This window comes from Scyliorhinus torazame, chromosome 8 (genome assembly GCF_047496885.1).
Source record: "Scyliorhinus torazame isolate Kashiwa2021f chromosome 8, sScyTor2.1, whole genome shotgun sequence".
NCBI lineage: Eukaryota > Metazoa > Chordata > Chondrichthyes > Carcharhiniformes > Scyliorhinidae > Scyliorhinus > Scyliorhinus torazame.
The window spans coordinates 56,496,699-56,510,812 of NC_092714.1; the positions used below are offsets into that span (position 1 = coordinate 56,496,699).

The following is a 14,114-nucleotide window of genomic DNA, read 5'->3' on the forward strand; positions in this document are numbered from 1 at the left end:
AAGTAATTGATTGCTTTGGACTTTATGGTCAAGAAATCGCTTGTGTATTGGAAAACACCTTTCTATTTTAGCAAAACAAAATACTGCAGCAATCGTATAGTATTTTTGACATGATCTCAGCATAAAATAAAGCAAATTAAGTTGCATTAGTGTTCAGCCTGACATGACAGGCCCAGACTATTGGATCCCACATCCTACAGTTAATTCTTCTCTGATCCCATATTGATCCGTTTATCCTCAAAGCCAGCATTCTGCTTATCTGTCTGAATACTCGTGCAATGAAATTATCAGCTAGTAGGATCTGGTATTGCTTCAATGACAGTGATTTAGAAATATCTTAATGTCTATTGTGACTCTATGCAACAGAATCTGAATACATCACCCAATAATTGGGGATTAAGGTAATTCTCCAATTTGAGCATGAACATGATTCATAAATACTTTTAAAACAACTCAAATAAGTAAGAACTTTTTCCAGACCTCATTAAATGGATGACAAAGATACAAAACTTTCCTCTCAGTCATAAATAGATTTTTGAACAAGAATATCAATATTATTTAAAATGCATGTAAATACATCTGTAGCCATGATAGCTTTATAAGTTTGAATCTACTTGACAATCCATTTTAAAAGGAAGCAAAATAAATAGCTTCAATGGAAGATAGAGCTAAGTTACACTGCAATGGACATGACAACAAAGATATCCTAAAGCAAATAATGCGCATATTGAAATTCTGAAATAAAAAACAGAAAATGCTGCAAATACTCAGCAGGTCAGGAAACAGCTCTTTTTATAATTCTTTCACAATATGTGTTCCTCACTGACCAGGCCAGCATTTATTTACCATTACTAATTGCCCTGAGAAGGTGCTGGTGATCCACTATCTTGAACCACTGCAGTCCATGTGGTGAGGGTGCATCCACAGTGCTGTTAAGAAAGGAGTTCCAGAATTTTGATCCAGCGACATTGAAAGAACAGTGACATATTTCCAAGTCAGGATGGTGGGTTTGGAGGGGAACTTACAGGGGTGAATCTGCTAACCATGTTCTTCTGGATGATATAAGTTGCAGGTTTGGAAAGTGCTGTTAAAGGAACCTTGTGGCTGCAGTGCATCTTGCAGCTGGTACACACTGCTGCCACTGTGCTTCGGTTGTGGAGCGTGTAAATGTTGGAAGTGGTGGATGGTGTAGTGATCTGCACATCTGCATGTATACAAGGGGTTAATGTAAATACCCTACAACTAAATAATCAGTAGAGGGAGAACTAGAGAGGTATAAAATAGACGGACGGGATCCAGGATCTCTCTCTTCACAGGAACGGCAGCTAGTGGCAAGACACAGACAGACAGCTCAAATGTAACATCTAGTATAAGCTCTGGAGAGAGAACGAACTTACATTTGCTTCAACTCGAAGACTACGAGCTTCATTTGGACATAAGAAATAATATATGGTTCCAAGAAGTGACTTCAGAAAGCTTACTAGACAGATTACACAAGATTCGGACAAAGAAAGATCGAAAAGAGAAGAAAACTCATACTGGACATTCGACATGGAGAGGCTTCGCTGATTCGATGGAACTCGTTGGAACTCCACCGCAGCTGGAAACAACCGGTAATTTAAGTTATAACTGGAAAATGTTTAAACAAATGTTCGAAATATATATCGTAGCTAATGATTTGAACACGGCCTCTGAAGAAACGAAAATAGCACTGCTACTAGCAGGACATCAAGCTACAGAAATCTACAACTCCTTTAATTACTTGGAAGGTGAAGACAGAAGTAAACTGAAAGTAATACTCGAAAAATTTGAAGATCACTGTAACACCTGTAACTATGCTGCTTTAAGAGATTCAATGCTCAGAGACCAAATTGCACAGGGAACAAGTGATGCGAAACTCAAACAATCATTATTAAAATAGAAAGGTTTAACGTTGGAAATCGCGATTGAAAAGTGCAAATCGCAAGAAAAAATTAATAATCAGTACCTTGAGTTTTCACAAACAAAGAACGCTCTCCACGAGGCTGAGAAACCTAAAATGGTGTCTCTGTGTTCAACCCAGCTTCTTCATCGCGGAGCCTCTGATTCAAAACTGTCTGCACATGTGCACTTCCCGAAAAGACGCAAGCCAGCAAAAATCAGTTCTGTGCATGCGCAGGAAACTGAAGCCGCGCATGCGCAGCTGGAAAAAGATCGCACAACGTCCGAAGATCAATCTGCGAATGCGCAATTGAGTAGTACGCATGACGTCACGAGCGTCATGATATCAGAAGAATCCGACCACACCCACTTAAAGGGGAAATGCCCGCAAATCACAATTAAGACTCTTAAAGGTACAAAACCCAAAACTTTAACCTCAAAAGGCACAACATTGCCTAAATTTCAACAAAAACCTGAAAATAACCTTCGCAGTACCACGGAACTAGCAAACTGCAGGGTAAAAAGTGAAGAGCAAATTAACAAATCCAAAACTGATGAAGATGATTTGTCAATAAAAAATGAAGAGCTCAATAACAAATCCGAAGCCAAAGAAGAAGATTTGTTAATTAAAAGGGAAGAGCACAAAAACAAATCCAAAACCACCAAAGATGATTTGTTTATCAAAGAATACCACTCAGACATGGCTGAGTTGTTCGGATATGATCATAATAGCATCAGCAACAAGGTTGAAAAGCTCCACACGATTCTATTCATGGTAGACAAATCCAATACCATGATGCAATGGCAGATCGTTGATACATTGGATGACAGCAACCTGTCAAATAGCCAAGAACAACACAATGCCACACAGAGAGTACTGACCAACTCCATTGAGAGAGCACTGATCGACTCCACAGAGAGAACACTGCACGACTCCACCCAGAGAGCGATGAAAGATTCCACAGAGAGAGCGACGCAAGCCTCCACAGAGAGATCGTTGACAGACTCCAGAATGGAAGCAATTAAAGACTCCAGAGCGACAACCTTGCATGAGAAGACTATAAAGGTTTATCCACCTTATTTGAGCAACCAGAAGCAGACTATGAAAGTCCACCCAGATCATGTGGACAACAATTTGTTGTGGACAGCTCATTTGAACAACAAGAAGACGATGAATGTCCAACCACTGTAGGTACGAATAGTGACACAGTGATCACAATCAGCATACACGATGTGCAAGATCACAGCGAGACTGACAGATCTCAGCTCGTCAGTACAGAAGCACTAAACAATCAAAGTTAAACTATTCTCGAGTCCAGTGAGACCGCATCATTTAAAACCTCATCCACTCTTCACAACCTACAAAAAACTGAAATCCTGACGACGTTGACTCCAGAAGAGGAGCACCAAGAGATCAAAGCTAAAGCAAATCAACTTGAAATGACTCCAGAAGAGGACCACCAAGAGATCAACGATGAAGCAAATCAAGCAGAACTAACTCCAGAAAAGGAGCACCAAGGAATCAAAGAGGAATCACATCAACCACAAATGACTGATGTGACCAGGATCAATGCAACATCAGGTCATTCTCACAATCCTCAAGTCAAAACGCTCTAGGAAACATCAGATACCACAAAGGACACTGATACCAATAACTTTGAGAATGACTCAACTTATCCACACGGAACAGTCATTGAGCGCAACAAGAAATGACTCCAGAAGTCTACAGAAACTACAAGAACAACAACAAAAACAACAACAAGAAGCACAACAAAGACAACAGAAACAACAAGCACGACAAAAACAAGAACATCAACAAAAACAATAAAAACAGAAACAACAAGCATGCCAAAAACAACAAGAACGGCGAAAACAACAAAAACAGAAAAAAGCACAACGAAAACAAGAACAACAAAAACAACAAATATACAAACAACAAACACGACAAAAACAACAAGAACAACTACGAAAACAACAAAGACAGAAACGACAAAAACCAACAAAAGTGAAACAACAACGTGTACAACATGGTACAACCCTGCACATGAAGGACAATGTAACAGCACAGTCCAAAACAATGGCAAGAGTACAAACATCACATGGCATGACAACGAATCTCACAAATTCATAAGTGCTCCACAACAAAGAAGAAAACCAGTTTTCAAGGCAGATGCCATGCAGAATCAATACCGCAAGCACAGGAAAGAGTCCAGGTCAGACAAGGCGGATGACATACAGAATCAATACCACAAGCACAGGAAAAAGTCCAGGTCAGACAAGGCAGATGACATACAGAATTAATACCGCAAGCACAGGAAAAGGTCCAGGTCAGGCAACAAAGGTGACATCCAGAATCGATACTGCAAGCACAGGAAAAAGTCCAGGTCAGACAAGTTATTCGACCATTCAAACACCTCATGATGACTTGTTGGTTACTTAAACACAAGAACACTGACGACGTTCACAACAAAATTACAATATCAACATCACCACCTCAACAACAGAAGAAGAAGAAAGAAATTCAACCAAATAAATGTATACAGTTTTTTAAAATGATTGGCCTCATAAATATTAATTGGCTTTGTATAATTCTCAATATCATCACAACTTGTACATATCATCATTTATCTACCTGTTTTGTACAATTTTCCGTAACACCATACAGAAAATATGTAAAAAGAAAAAGGGGGGATGTAGTGATCTACACATCTGCATGTATACAAAGGCATAATGTAAATACACTACAATTAAGTAATCACTAGAGGGAGCACTAGAGAGGTTTAAAATAGACGGACGGGATCCAGGATCTCACTTTTCACAGGAACTGCAGCTAGTGGCAAGATACAGACAGACAGCTTAGATGTAACATCTAGTATAAGTTCTGGAGAGAGAACGAACTTACTCAATAAAGCATTTCCTTCAATTGGAAGACTACGAGCTTCATTCGGACATAAGAAATAATATAGATGGGGTGTCAAGCAGGTAGACTGCTTAGCCCTGGAGCTTCTTGAGTGTTGTTGAAGCCGTACTTATCCAGGCAAGTGGATAATATTCCATCGCACTCCAGACTTGAATCGTATAGATGGAGGACTGGCTTTGGGGAGGATTGAGGTGGGTTACTCATCACCGAATTTCCAAGCCTCTGACCTGCTCTTGTAGCCACAGTATTTATATACTGTGTATTTATATTGTCCAATTCAGTTTCCCCTAGGATATTGAGAGTCGGGGATTTAGCGATGGCAATGCCATTGAATGTCTTTTAAATATATTTTATTCCAAGCATGACATACAAAATTCACAACCATACAAAAAACAGCTAAACTACAAAAGTTTGCCATTTCCCCCCCTTTTAAACCTTGCCTAACATAACCCCCCCCCTAAAAAAAACCCACCCCCTTCCCTCCTCTTACTTGCTGATGACAAACACATTTTTTAACACAGATATAAACAGCCTCCATCTCACCCAAAATTTTTCCTCTCACGCCCAAAGAGCAAACTTGATTTTCTGCAACTGTAGGGGTTCCCCCACGTCCTCCAACCATGCCGCCAACCCCCACCCTAACAGAATTCACCGCCGGACAATCAGAGTGGCGAAGGCTACGACAGCGGCCCCTCTCACCTCCAGTAGCTCCGACATCTTTGACACTCGAAAAATTGCCACCAGAGGACACAGCTCCACCCTCATCCCCACGATCTCCGACAATGTCTCAAAGATTAATGTCCCAAACTTTACGAGCTTCGGTCAGGACCAGAACATGTGTACACAATTCGCCGGGCCCCTTTGCACACCTTTTGCACCTATCCTCCACCTCGGGGAAGAACCTATTCATCCGAACCTGTGTCATATGAGCTCTGTAGATCACCTTAATCTGTATCAGGCTCATCCTGGCACAGGAGTAAGTCGGGTTCACCCGATTCAAGATTTCACTCCAGATAACCCCCCCAGAGCCTCTCCCCACCCCAGCATCACCCCCATATCCTCCTCCCACTTCCTCTTTATTTCTTCTAATGCCGCCTTCCCCAATTCCAGTAGCCATCCATGAATATCCGCAATCCTCACTGCCCTTAACTCATCATCTGATAACAATCTATCCAAAAGGGTATGACGCGGCAGCTGAGGGAACGAAGGGAGCTCCTATTGCACAAAGTCCCGCATCTGCATGTATGCAAAATTACTTCCCCATGGCAACTGTTATCTCCCCGCAAATCATCCAACCCTGCGAACCTCCCTTCCACGAACAAGTCCCTACTCCGCTGAACCCCCTCCCTACTCCAACTCCTACACGTGGCGTCCATCCTCACGGGTGACCTCCTCCATCCACACCCACTCCGACCCCCCTCCGCCCACCACCGCTGCACCTGTTCCACATTTGCATCGGTATTTAGCAGGGAAATGGGCCCATACAATCCACACTCCACTGGGTCCTTATCCTTTTTTTGGAATCAAAGAGATTGACGCCTGTGTGAACGTGGCTGGCAACTCTACATGTGCCAATGATTCATTGTACATACCCAGCAGATGGAGTAACGCTGCTGTGAATTGTATATAAAATTCTACCAGATAGTCATCTGGCCTTGTTGCCTTCCCCGATTGCATTAGCCCAATGGCCACCATTATGTCCAATCCCAATGGGTCCTCCAACCCCTGTCCCTTCTCCCTCTATACCTCTGGGAATTCCAACCCATCTGGAAAGCGCCCAATCTCCACGTCCTCCCCTCGGGGCTCGGTTCTATACAACCCCCGATAAAAGTCCTCAAATGCCTTGTTAATCTTTTCCAGAGTCGTCACCAGTCCTTCACCGCCCGCTCCATCCCTTACCTGCGATATCTCCCGTGTGGTCATCTGTTGCCTCAACTGATGAGCTGGCAGGCGGCTAGCCTTCTCTCCATACTCAATACAGAGTATATCCGATGCACATGGGTTATAAGAAGGAAAACTCCCTCTCTCCCGGATGCCTAAACCTCTAAGGATCCCCCCCCACCCCATCGGATCCATGAAGACCTCCAACTCTTTCGCCATTCTCAACGTTACCAATGCCTCGGGGCTTATCCCATCCATCCTGCGATCTAAAATACAGTTGAAATTGACCCTCATAAGACCAGACGGGGTTTGTTCAAGACAGGCAGCTAACGGCCAACGTTAGAAGGCTCTTAAATGTGATCACGATACCCTCCGAGGGGAGGGAGATGGAGGCAGTGGTCGCTGTGGACGCGTAAAAGGCCTTCAACCGGGCAGAGTGGAATTATTTGTGGGAGGTGTTGGGACGGCTCGGGTTTGGACAGGGCTTTATTGACTGGGTTCGGTTGCTGTACCAGGCACCGGTGGCGAGCGTACGGACGAATCGGCTGACATTGAACTACTTTAAACTGCACCGGGGGGACAAGGCAAGGATGTCCTCTCTCCCCACTGTTGTTTGCTTTGGCCACAGAGCCACTGGCAATGGTGCTAAGAGATCAAAGGACTGGAAGGGGATAGTCCGGTGGGCGGGGGGGGGGGGGGGGGGGGGGTATAGGGTCTCACTATAGGCAGACGACCTGCTCCTATATATTTCCAACCCATGAGGGGGGATGGGGGAGATTATGCGGATCTTAGGGAAATTTGGCCGGTTTTCGGGATACAAATTGAATATGGGTAAAAGTGAGGTGTTTGCGATCCAGGCGAGGGGACAAGATAGGAGACTGGGGGAGCTGCCGTTCAGAGTAGTGGGAGGGAGTTTCCGTTATTTGGGAATTCAGGTGGCACGGGGATGGGAACAGCTACATAAGTTAAATTTGACCTGGCTAGTTGAACAAAACCTGTGCCCTTACATGATGCCGCCTCTACTCGCTCCCACACCGACCCTTTCCCAACTACCCACTTCCTAATCATGGCTATATTTGCCGCCCAGTAGTAGTTACTAAAGTTCGGCAGTGCCAGCCCACCTACCCCTCGACTCCGCTCCAGCAACACTTTCTTTACTCACTGGGTTTTACCTGCCCACACAAACCCAAATATCACCCTATTCACCCGCTTAAAAAAGGCCTTTGGTATAAAAATAGGGAGGCACTGGAAAACAAACAAAAATCTCGGGAGGGCAGTCATTTTCACGGTCTGTACCCTTCCTGCCAGTGACAACGGGAGCATGTCCCACCTCTGGAAGTCCTCCTTCATTTGTTCAACTAGCCAGGTCAAATTTAACTAATGTAGCTGTCCCCATCCCCGTGCCACCTGAATTCCCACCTGAGGTGTGCAGGAGGGCCAGCAAACCATGTCCATATGTTTTGGGCATGCCTGAAGCTTAGAGGATACTGGCAGGGATTTGTGGATATCATGTCCACGGAACGTAAAACAAGGGTGGCGCCGAGTCCAGAGGTGCCGATTTTTGGAGTGTCGTAAGATCCGGGAGTCCAGGGACGAGAGAGGCTGACGTTTTGGCCTTTGCCTCCTTGGTAGCCCGGAGACGGATATTGTTAGCGTGGAGGGACTTGAACCCCTGAAATCAGAGGTTTGGGTTAGCGACATGGCTGGGTTTTTCAGACTTGAGAATATAAAGTTCGCCCTCTGAGGGTCAATGTTAGGGTTCGTCCAGAGTGGCAGCCGTTTATCGACTTCTTCGGGGAAAGCTAAATTGTCAGCAGAGGCAATAAGGGGGTGGGGTGGGGGAGTTAGGCTACTTTGTGTTTAGGGTAGGCAGGATTAATGAGAAATGGAGTGATATTTTTTGCACTATGTTTATATTTGTATTTGTACCGTTTGTTATAAAATTATAAATGCCTTAATAAAATGTTTAAAAATAAAAAAGAAATCGACCTTCATAATAAATTGGTGCGAGTCGAAGTTCGGAATGGCTGACAGGGTCTTCTTAATTAATTTTGTGTTATCCAAACTCGGCCCCACCCTTGTTTTAAGTACCGTGGACATGACATCCACAAATTGGACACATAAATATTAACTAAGATGACCACATACTGCCCTCACGGTCCCACACCTCGTTAGCCGCCACAAATACTACCTTATATTAATAATATTATTATTATTGTTACTGAACAAAATCACGACCCTTCTCGACTTCGAATCAAACCCTGAGTGGAACGTCTGCCCTGCCCATCCCTTCCTTAACATTGTCTGGTCCTTCTCTGCAGGAAAACCACATCTGTCTTTAAACTTCTCCAATGGACAAACACTCAGAGCCGTTTAATCCGGCTATTCAGCCCCCGCACGTTTCACATCACCATCCTCACCGGGGGCCTCTGAGCCTCCCCCTCTATAAAAGTCTGCCATCCCAACCCAAGAAGAAGCTCCCACTACCTCTCGGTCCATCTCTTGTTCGAGCCCACTCAAAATGGATGTCCCCTCCTTGCTCACATACATCCTTACAAAACCACCTGCATCACCTGCTCCCTCTTCTCCCAAGTCCCCCTCCTCCAACCCCCACCCCCTTCCCGCTCCCCTCCCTCCACCTTGAATCTCCCATCCTACCTGCCTTACCCTACCTCTCCATTCCTACCTAACTGTTCACCCCCCCCCCCCCCCCCCCCCGCCTTGTGCGGCTACCTGCTGCAGCCCCCTCCCCCACATTGCTTCCATTTACAAGCATCCCTGCTAGCATGGCAGCTCCCACCTGGAGAGCTACAAAAAGGACCCCATCCACATCACCCAAACTACCCATCCTCCCACACTTCCTTCCTAACCTTCGCCCTTCGGACATTCCCTGCCCAGCCCACCGGCCAGAGCCCCATTCCTCCCAATCTCCAGCTGGAAAAGAAAAAACCCATGACTCGGAACCAGCAACCAATCAGAAGAAAACAACAATAATGCTTCGAAACATTAACATTACAAACATATCAAAACCATGAAATCCCAAGATTAGTCGTACCCGCAACCATGCTTCCTGACAAAGTCATTCATCTCCTCTGCAGCCATGAAATCATGTTCCATGCCCTTAAATGTCACCCACAGTTTAGCCGGGTACAACATCCCGAACTGGACCTTGCTCCAGAAGAGCGCCGCCTTAGTCCTGTAAAAGTCCGCTCGCCGCTTGACCAAGTTGGACCCAATTTCCTGGTAGATCCGATTCCCCTCCCAGCTACAGTCTCATTTCGCCTTCCCCCACTCAGAATTTGCTCCTTCTCCTGGAACTTGTGTATCCGGATGATCACCGCCCCCTCTTTCGGCCTCTGCCTAAGCGACCGGTGGGCCTGATCCACCACCGGGAGGCATCTTGAAGACCCCTCCTTGACCAGCTTCGCAAACATCCTTGTCACATAATCTGTGGCACTCGTTCCCTCGACCCCTTCCTGCTGTCCGACGGATTTCAGGTTTTGCCTCCTGGATCGATTCTCCTGATCATCCACCCTCGTCTTTAACAACTTGCAGGTCTCTCCCAGCAAGGCCACCTCTGCGTCCAGCTCCACGATCTGATCACTATGGTCAGACACCGCCCTTTCCACCTCGCAGAGCATTGCATCCTGCAACTCCAACCTCTACTCCATCTGCTCCAGAACCTCATGAAAAGGGGCTACTGCTTCCTCAATTGCCTTGGACCGGTCCTCCTGCAACTCCTGCCAATGTCTCTTGAATTCCCCCTTGAAACTCCATCAACTGCTCCACCGGCAGTGGGGTAGGAGAAGACAACATATCCAACTCCGCCATACTTTCTTTTGCTGAGCCACAAGGGCTCGCCACACCTCTTGAGTTGAAGCTTTATTTGACTTCTGCTGGGCGCTGAGACCCACCGACATTCTCCCATGGAGGAGAAACTGACATCCTCCAATCATTCTGCACTATTTCCCAACAAAGCGCCCATTAACTGGGTGGAAAGAGACAAAGCCTCTATGCAGGAGTCACCTTGTGTGTGACTGATCAGCTCATGGCCTCCACTGGAAATCCATGCAATTGAATGTCAAAGGGAGATGGCTGGATTCTCTCTTGTTGCAGATAATCATTGCCCGGCAATGTCCACATCTGTGGGTAGAGAAACAGAGTTAACGTTTCAGATCGAAGACCTTTGATCAGAACTGGGAAGTTATAAATTCAATAGGTTTTAAACAAGTGGTGGGGGTGGGGAAAACAAAAGGACAGGTCTGTCATAGCAACTTCAGAGAGGAAGATTCATCTGAGGGAACAAGACCACAGCAGTCAAGTGCACCCTCCAGCAGTGCAGATACATTCACTTTGGTGGAGCCGCAGGCAAGTTTAGAACAAGCAATGCAAGGTGATCAGCACATTATGTTGAACAGGAGAAGGTCACAGAGGCAGAAGAAGCTGTGTGTAGTGCCCCTCGGAGAACAGAGGGCAACCCCAGCGAAGCCCAGCTGGGCAGCGACGCAAAGCCTCATGGGCCATATATAAGACACGTTTTTAAGGAGCCACTTTCTTCCAAAACGAGCTCTTTTCAGCTTTTCCAACTATTTATTCAGATCGCACCCTCTCTTAGAATCATAGAATTCCTGCTGTGCAGAAGGAGGCCATTCAGCCCATTGAGTCTTCTCTGAATGGTTGCCTGTTGAGCAGCCATCTCACCTCCTTGGACATCCTACTAACCCAGCATGCTTCCTGTGCGTCGGCTCAAAAATCTAAATCAACCTTGCAATGGGAGTTCTTCAATAGCTCATTAACTGCCTCAGTTGATTATCCACTTGCTGCAATGCCTGAGAAGACAACTCTACCAAAATTGTTGGGAGCTGGGAATGTGTCAGGAAAAGACAAGCCACTCGGCAGCGTGACATTGACATCATGGCGAAGTCCATGCCCACCTCAATGTCAGGATGAATGTTCATCCCACATCACTCAAGAAGCTTGACACCATCCAGGACAAATCAACCCGCATAGTTAGCACCAATCCACCTCCTTTGACCACCGCTGCAGCAACATGTACCATCTACAAGATGTACTGAAATAACTCACCGAGGCTCTTCAACAGCACCTTCCAAACCTGCGGCCTCTACCACTGGGCAGCGCGGTAGCACAGTGGTTAGCACTGTTGCTTCACATAGTCAGGGACCCGCATTCGAATCCTGGCTTGGCTGTCTGTGTGGAGTCTGCACATTCTCCCAGTGTCTGCATGGGTTTCCTCCGGTTGCTCCGGTTTCCTCCCACAAGTCTCGAAAGACGTGCTTATTAGGAGCATTGGACATTCTGAATTCTCCCTCTGTGTACCCGAAGAGGAGCCGGAGTGTGGCGAATAGGGCTTTTTCACAGTAACTTTGTTGCAGTGTTAATGTAAGCCTGCTTGTGATACTAATAAATATTATTATTATTGTTACTTGAAACAGCAGAGCAGCAGGCATGTGGGAATACCACCACCAGCCATTTTCCTTCAAAATTACAACCCATCGTGACTTGGAACATTATTGCCGTTCCTTCACTGTCGTCTAGTCATAACCTGGAACTCCCTTCTTAACAGCACTGTGGGTGTACCTGTACCAGATAGCCTACAGTGGTTCAGGAAGGCCGTTCACCTCAACCTTCTCTCAGGCAATTAGAGGTAGGCAACAAATGCTGGCCTTGCCAGCAACATTCACTTCCCATGAACAAAGAGAAAAATGGTACTGTACATTTGATTCCACCACTGCAAAACAAATATGGAGATGTTTCCCTTCACAGCATTATTGCCCCTCATATTACAAACAAGATTTCATCCTCTGAAATATAATCATTTTCTGTACCTAAATCCACTGGAGTGCAGACATACTGATCTAGAAATTCTTTGGGCATTGCTCCACTAGCATAACCATGGCAGGCCAGAAACTCCAGGTGCCCTTGTCCAATGCCGGAAACCCTGTTCTAAATATCAGGGTTGGGGGTGAATGCCTGTAAAGGAAACATCAGTGAAACCCACCCAAATACATTCTTCAAAGGCAGAACAATGTCTTTCCCATTGAGACCCAGAGAGGCCAAACCAATTCTTTATTCAATAAATATTTTGGTTTCCACAGCAATCAAGATGGCTGAAGGCTAGTCCGTCCCCTTATGATTGGAAACGTTATTCTAAGAATCTATCCATGCCTCGAGTTCCACTGAATCTGTTCAGTATGTAATGGGGAGGTGGGGAGGGGGGATGGATTCTTGGGGTAAAAAGAAAATGAATTGTATTTTGTTAATCGTGTGAACTCTGTCCATCCGTCCACTCCCCCTCCCCCCAACTGCCCCCTCGTGCACACAAGCTTGTTTGGCACTGTGGGCAGGGGTGGCACACAGCCTCTCTGTCCAGAATCCCAGCAGCAAGGGGTACTTAAAACATCACTCAATCTAAGAATTTTACGGCCACTGCTACAGTTCTCAGAATGCAACATTTCTGTTGTTATGGCTACTTACAAACTTCACTGAAATAAATGTTCTCGCTCAAAAGAAACTGTACCTTTCAAACTGCTCAAATGCATACAGGCGGTCAAAACACAGAAGTCTGCTGTGTTTCTTGAGCGATAGACAAGTGAAAAAAATACTAGACTTAAATGTTAACAACATTTGGATTTAGAAAGGCTATACAAAAGGTCAAGTAAAGTTAATTAAATAAGCCTTAATAATTGCTCTGATTTCCACAGAAGAAGAATGGAAAACCAGTCAAATCTAGTTTTTGAATAACCTACTGCTGAATGAGCCCACAGGCTAATGCTTTCATGGTCAGTGAACATGGTTTGCATACACCCAGTAGTTATTCTCAGATTATGACCTGTAACATTTAAAGGAGGATTTTTCCAGGCACTTGTTTAGTTGGGAGACAAGAATCTAAAAAAAGGCATACATCATTTTTGTCACCAGTGCACCACTCAATGTTTTATATACATCATAAACTTTTGCATTCCAATGCAACATAACTTTGTCCTTTTACATTAATTCCTGTTGAAGCAGTTTACTTTGCGTTTATTCCCTAAAGTTCAACAAGATTTACTTCACATCAGCTGTTCGCAGGTGAACAAAACATGTTTGTTAAACACTTTTTGCATGTGGGTGGTACCCCTTTACCCATTTAATCTACAAAACCATCAAAGTCTTAAAGACTCACAGATTTAGACTAAGTCTTATCAATAATAGAGCAAGGTACAATAATGTCACTGCTATCAAAACCAGAACGGTATGACACTGCAGCTAGCATATGGCCATTTTAACTCATTTATGTAAAGTTGAAAATTACTGATGTCATTTTGCTTGTAAAAATAAAAAAACTTCCTGGCATTTAAGTCTTTTGAGTCTATATTCAGCTGGCTCAAATACT

At 45.0% G+C, this 14,114-nt stretch overlaps 1 protein-coding gene across 1 annotated transcript in view; it reads right to left on the bottom strand.

Annotated features, from left to right (window-relative positions):
- Positions 1-14,114, bottom strand: part of LOC140427856 (suppressor of tumorigenicity 14 protein homolog) — a 318,812-nt gene that overhangs the window by 198,175 nt on the left and 106,523 nt on the right. The gene's annotated exons all lie outside the window — the stretch shown is intronic.